Source organism: Biomphalaria glabrata, chromosome 2, assembly GCF_947242115.1.
Source record: "Biomphalaria glabrata chromosome 2, xgBioGlab47.1, whole genome shotgun sequence".
Taxonomy (NCBI): Eukaryota; Metazoa; Mollusca; class Gastropoda; family Planorbidae; genus Biomphalaria; species Biomphalaria glabrata.
The window spans coordinates 18,822,544-18,829,866 of NC_074712.1; the positions used below are offsets into that span (position 1 = coordinate 18,822,544).

Below are 7,323 nucleotides of genomic sequence, written 5' to 3' on the forward strand. Positions count from 1 at the left end.
AAGTACACACACACACACAGAGACGCACACAGAAGTAGTAAATGCACGTATATTTATACATTTGTCTAATAGTAAGTAGTGCTTCTGTACTGTCCACATTAGCCTCCAGGAGAACACCCATTATGGAGCCTCGACATCTTTGATTGAAGCGCCCGAGGAGTCTTAAAGGAGGACATCGCAACAGAGGAGCCTCCCGTAAGCGCTATAAAGATCAACTCAGGCGCCACTTTGCCCTTACGGCATAGAGGAAAGAATCTGGCAGCAGAAGGATTCTGAAAGAGACAGTTGGAGAGCCCTCACAAAGGCTGCCTAACATTCCTTTGTGACCCAGAGGAAAGCCCTTTGTAGAAGACAGGCGCAGAAGACGGAAAGGAAACTTAACTCTTTCTCTCCTAACTGACGATACCAGCGTTGATTCCACCAGAATGTGGTAAATAATTACGGACAGAAAGAGTTAAATCAACCTCCAGGCGGACAAACTATTTATAGTCTCTCTATGACAACAACAAAATAAGAGCTTCACTTTCAAAAACAAAAACAAAATTATTCGGCATAGTTTCATCTTGACCTAAGTTCTTCATTTTATATCTGGGTTGCTATAAAAATCTCTAACAGGCTATAACTCAAGTCGTTGTGTGACATGCATTTGGCTGCAGGTTCTAGATTTTCAGCCCTTATCAACACGTCTGCCTGATGTTTCAGCTAAATGTTATCAGACCAGTGAAGTTATAAATAAATAGTTAAATAATGAGCCAACAAACCTTTTGTACATTTTTTGTGCTTTAATCGCAAACAAAATTCCTTACATTTCTATAACTTAAATATTTAAGTTTAGTTTTAAACAGTTTTTAAGCTTTCTCATCTTGGTTTTGTGCCCTCCGTCCGTCGGTCTGTGCGTCTCTCCGATAGTCAAGTTTAGTGTTGTTAGTTAGTTTAAATTTACTCACAAAAAACTCATTTCACCATCGCCTCTGTCATGCTCAGAATTAGGTAGAATGAAAATTTCTTAGGACATCAAACGAATTTTATTTTTTAAATTAAATAAATATACAACGTTTGATAAATAAACACATACAAGACATACCAATCTTAAAACATATTTTATGCGTCTTATTCTGTTGTTTCTATTGATACTGCAGCCCCAAATATGACCGCAATATCAAAAGAATTTTTAAAGAATATACTTGAAGAAAACAACAAAGCTTATATTTATTAAAATTGCATAAATTATTTTTTCTCAATTATGTAGTTAATATTTAATAGTTAGAGACTAAAAATAATACATGTGTGCAATTGGAAATATTTTGTATTCATTGTTTTGTTTAATGCACCATTCGTGCTTATAGCATGGTCAGTTTGCTATGGTCCGATTGCTTTTGTGGACCTTTGGGGGACAGGTTTCCATTTTGCCTATTCAAAAGGATTTTTAAAAAAGGCAAACAAGCAGTAGAAAAAAGAATACTTTTTAAAACCAAAAATTATCTAAGGGGCAATAGCCACTAATTACTGCCATTTATTTGAAAATTATTGCTCTTAGCTCCCTTTATGCTATATAAATAAAATTAATATATTACTACTAAATGATAAACTAATTGGTTAATGTTTAGATTAATTTTTATTATTATTTTTACCATGAATAATTATGCAAATTTTAAAATGTCAACTGGATCCGAGAATGGAAAGTGGAAGAAAAAACGTGTCAAAACGTAATAAGGGGGCTAAATCCATATATATATATATATATATCCACATCTCTCATTAAGTAGCATTTATTTCTCTTATTTTAAAATCAAACAAAATGAATAATCACCAACAATAACTAATCGTTTATTTTCTTAAATTAATGAATATCTTATCACTTTCAATGCGTAATTGTGCGAAGTCTTAACTTGATCCGAGAATGGAAAATATTTTACCAGACAGATATAGAGAGTTGATATAGACTTTGTAAATAAATATTGTTGAGTCCGAATCTGAACTATAGGTCTGCACCTTCATTATTGAAGGCCGATACTCTAGTCGCTGAGCAATACAAGCACTTATTAAAATAGAAGGTTTTATGGCTATCATTTGTTAGTTTCCATTTTTTTAAGCCAATGACCTAATTATTTAAACAAAGATTATCTCCCCTTGCTGTCTTTATATAAAACTAAATTAATTAATTACGGCTAATTGATCAACTAGTTAATTGATTTTTGAAATGATTAGTGAGTTGTCATGAACAATGAAAAACGTTAAAAAGTTTCAACTTGATACAAGAATTGGAAGTGGAAGAAATAAAGTGTGCAAGAGTTGTACCAGACAGACAGAGTTGATAGAAGCTTTCTTACAACAAGATTTCAAAGCGGGTTTCGTCCAAATCAACAACAGGATCCCTACCATGACGCAATGCCTGAATACGACAGACCCGCAGGGGCCGACTTCAAGTTTGTGTGTACAATAAATATTCTCTATGTTGCCTTTATCTCTGGTATTTGGTTTCTTTAGAAATCTAAAGAATTGCTTGTCAGTATATCCGATTATCAGGCTATCGCATTCTTGATAGATACAATACCAAATCGATTCCCTTGATAGTGTAGTCAAGGACGATACCGAGTGGGAAAAAAGTTGACCAAAGCTTTCTCATATTTTTTAGAATTTGATCACGACTTTTTACAAAAAATAAGTTTCGAAGCTTCTTTTAGAAATAAAAGTATTACGAGCCACCCTAAACCTCAAGCAGGACGGCAGGGGCAGGAGGCGGTAAGGGTTCAAATTTCTATAAATCAAATAAGAACATAAAACTAAAATGTTATTTAACCTTGGTTAGGCCATTAATAGAATATGCATCCTCTGTTTGGGACCCCTCAACTCAAGAAAACATTAAGAAACTGGAACAGACACAAAATAGAGCAGTGAGATTCATAACAAACGAATATTCACATTGGACTAGAGTAACCCCTTTAGTCAAATCACTAAATCTAGAAAGACTACAGGAGAGAAGACTCAAAAGTAAAGTAGCGACTATACATAAAACACTGAACCATAATCTTCAAATACAAAAAACAAAATCTTATAAAATACTCTGAAAAACACAAAGATAAAGGCACATTCCTCGTCCCATATGCTAGGACAAATTTGTACAAATACTCTTCCCTAGTGCTATTAGAGCATGGAATGGGTTGCCTGGGCCAGCCAGGAAAACCAGTGACTTGGCAGAATTTAAGTAAATGGTTAAAATGCATGGCGCTTAGGACGAAATCATGTTTTTTGAAGTAACGTCTGTATTGTATAAGATAAGATAAGGAACTATCGTGATGACATTTGGGAACCTCATACCACCCGACCAGTGAGACGTACAGCGTAGCTGCAAACCAATTCAATATGTTAACCTTAAGATACAGTGTATAAGTCTTACGTATGTAGAAACAAAAAATACGATACGTTATGATATGATGCTTAACGCCACACTAACCAAATCGAACTTCTCTCGCTCTATGTCAACAGTATTGCGTGAGAAGCGAGAGATCAATCTGAACACAAAAACACATTAAGCCAAATGTTTCTTCACTCACTGAGTTAATGTATCAGTAAGAGAGAAAACAAAACGAAATACGCTTTATATACAAATAGGGCACATTGAAATAGGGCACATTGAAATAGGGCACATTGAAATAGGGCGCATTGAAATAGGGCACCTTGAAATAGAGCACATTGAAATAGGGCGCATTGAAATAGGGCGCATTGAAATAGGACACATAGAAATAGGACACATTGAAATAGGACACATTGAAATAGGACACATTGAAATAGGACACATTGAATTAGGACATATAGAAATAGGACACATTGAAATAGGACACATTGAAATAGGACACATTGAATTAGGACACATTGAAATAGGACACCTTGAATCTACATGAATCTACTCCTACTTCAAACTGTCAGTTTAGCATACTGAGTCAAATGTGGTCTTTAAGTCTTGTCCAGTTCAGGAAATGAGAAAGAAAGAGAAAAACAATACAGAACAATAGCCTAGACTCTAGACCATGGGTGTAGCCGAGGGAGGTAGGGGGTTCAACCCCCTCCCCCCGAAATGAGATCCCTCCTTAGGGGGTGGTAATCTGTAACTGTTTTTTTTTTCGGTTTATTGTAGGTAAGATTTTATTGTAAACCATCACTTGCCCAAGGAGGATTTTTTAGTTGAAACTTCAATACAACAATAAGAAAGCAAACGACAAGTCACCGCATTCCATGAGCGTAGCCAAGGGAAACTTTAAGTTTAAACCCCTCCCAGAGCTTTTGACGTTAAAAATCCCTTTTCAATATAAAACTAAAGCAAACAACACACCAAATTCTATGAGCAAGGCTAAGATGGGTTTTGAGTTTAAACCCCCTCCAGAGGATTTTGAGGTTAAAAACGTAATCTTCAATAGAAAACTAAAACAAGCTACAGTTACAAATTTTATGAGCGGAACCAAAAGGGGGGTTGTCGAATTTATAATCCCATCCCAAGGGATTATATATATGAGTCCCCCCCCCCCTAAAAAAAACTTCCCCAAAAGAAAATCCTGGCTACTCCCATGACCTTGACAAAACACTAAATTGGTTTAACTCAAATTAAAATGATCATAAAACTAATAAAAAAGTGATTTCAATGTGTGAACTGAGAGGCTAGAGCGACAAAAGAGACTTTCACTCCTTCACGTACACACCCATACAATATAACAGTCATACAATCACATAGGCATACAATCACACAGTCATACAATCACACAGGCATACAATCACACAGGCATACAATCACACAGTCATACAATCACATAGGCATACAATCACACAGGCATACAATCACACAGGCATACAATCACACAGGCATACAATCACACAGTCATACAATCACACAGGCATACAATCAGACAGTCATACAATCACAGAGGCATACCATCACACTACTAGCGTAACTATAATGATGTGTAAACATTATATGTAACATATGCTAGCGTGTGACTCAAAAGATTATTGAAAGAAAAATTTAAAGAAAGTGTAATGAAAAATACGCATCTATAAAGACTTGAACCACGGACCTCTGACTCTCTTCAGACCACGTAGCAGCGACACAGGCACTCGAGTTATTTGACCATTCAGACCCCCGGAAATAAAGAAATAGGCACTATTCATAAAAATCACATTTTGATCTATCTATATCTATCTATCTATCTATCTATCTATCTATCTATCTATCTATCTATCTATTTTTTATTTTTTTTGCCTAAGATCATTTCTAAGACAAAATCGCAGTCACGAACAAATTGTTCTCGACGCTACACATACAAAACAAAAATCCAATGTTTATGAGCTACTTTCGCCCAATCAAAAGGCTGCTGGAATTAATTGCTACGCATGAGATGTACTCAATAACGCTCCTTCTGTCGTGTGACACTCAAACAATGGCTTTGTGCGGGCAATATGGTGACAGCTGTTTCAGTTCGACAAATTAAGTGGCTGGATATGTTCCATTCAGCTACTTTCAGAGGCGTAGACTGTTTACTTTTTAAGGGGGAGTAGGCAACGTGTTAAAAAAAAATTAGTTACATTTGTATTTCAAGTAAATGTGAATGAGTTGTATCTAGTTCTAACCCCAACCCAGTGGCGTAACTAGGGTCCTTGTCACCCGTTGCGACCCGCACCCCCCAAGTAACGACACTGTCAAAGAACCTGTTTTTCAAAACGAATCGGGTTAGATTCATATTCGAAAAAAAAAATCGGCTCTACTATAGAGCAGCGTAATCGACGATCTACCAAAGTAACCACTTACGCCCCTGGGTACTGTGCGCTGACAACCATTCTTTCTGCTGATGCATATAAATAGTATTTCATAGCTACTCACCCAGTGGGTCAAAAGTTAACATTCCATATGTTCCACATCATGAATGCATGAATAATGTACGCTGTCCAGGCGATGGCTGACTAATGGACAAGTCTACTGTGTTTAGACCATATTGTGCTCCCTTTGCTTCTGTTCTAAGTATACACAGGCTAGTGTAGGCCATTGAACGTTGTGAGGATATACAAGTGTCATTGTGCGTGTGTGTGTGTAAGATATATATATATACATGTATGATTGCACAAAGAAATAATTTGTATAATAGTTATTTGTTTGTTTGCTTTGCACTAGACAATGTGATGTCCTTTCCAAGACAATAGAAGCCAACATCCAGTTGTATCTGTTCTTTAGGAATGTTATTTGAATCTGTTTTGATTTAGTAAGTGAGTTAGTGAGTGATTTAGTGAGTTAGTGAGTGATTTAGTGAGTTAGTGAGTGATTTAGTGAGTGAGATATTGAGTATGTGAGGGAAAAGACTAAGTGAATACTAGAGTTCACGCTGACCTAAGATGTGTTTATGTTGCTGGTAAGTTGTTTTGTTTTCGATGATTGGATGCTATATTAGTATCTACATGTATAAATACACAAGCACAGCACCTTGGATAGCTATTCCAGGAATTACGTCAACTCCTTGTCAGAAAACATGGATTAGAGAAATTATTCAACCCAAAGACATGACAATCACTTGGGGGGCAGTGGCATTTAAGACTGAAAGCTGGCACTGAAAAGATCTAATCGACAAACACTTGAGTGAGCCAGCGAGAAAGAGAGAGAGAGAGCGAGAGAGAGAGAGAGAAAGCGAGTAAATTGAATGAGAGAAAGTGAGAGAGAGGGAGTGAGGTGTATCTGTGTGACGAGAAAGGGGAAAGAGACAGTGAGAGAGTGAGAAGGAGGAGAAGAGAGCGTCACTGATATTTTTCATCAAAAAAAAAAAAGAAGATGAACGGACAGAGTAAGAGGCGGGAGATCGAGCAGTCGTCTGTTACAGCGTACACCTGCGACTTGTAGCGGTGGCCTGTGTGGAGATCACAGGCAGCTGGAAGTGAGTGCTAGATGATAGAGATCAACTCACTTGGCGACTCTTGCCACAGGCCCACAGGACACATTCCACTCCACCACAGCCAACAGGAGTTATCCTTCTTGTCTTCAGAGTGGAGTTCTCCTTCTTATTGACCAACGGAAGATCCCTCTCTTTATCTAGCCAAAGCGTCTTCAACATTATCATAAGGAAAGTTTGAATATCAAGAATTCGATAATATATATATATATATATATATATATATACATATATAAATATATATATATATGTTTGTGTGTGTATGTATGTATGTATGTATGTATGTGTGTGTGTGTGTGTCTGTGTGTTTCTCTGTGTGTGTGTGTCTGTGTGTACACAATTAACATACTTCTATTCTAAAAGAATTCATTCTCACATCAGGTCACTTTTTTAAAGGGGA

The 7,323-nt window shown here is 36.6% G+C and overlaps 1 protein-coding gene across 2 annotated transcripts in view; it reads right to left on the reverse strand.

Annotated features, from left to right (window-relative positions):
* The window catches only part of LOC106063107 (uncharacterized), a 323,308-nt gene extending 316,600 nt beyond the window's left edge, over window positions 1–6,708 (reverse strand). Inside the window, exons 1-2 of one of the 2 annotated variants that reach the window (XM_056019554.1) lie at window positions 6,464–6,708; window positions 5,870–6,232 (exon numbers count right to left, since the gene is read on the reverse strand). The gene's annotated coding sequence lies outside the window, so the exon portion shown is untranslated. Of the gene's footprint in view, window positions 1–5,869 lie in introns of both variants that reach the window. The other variant, XM_056019553.1, reaches the window with a different exon arrangement.
* Between the last annotated feature and the right edge of the window lie 615 nt (window positions 6,709–7,323).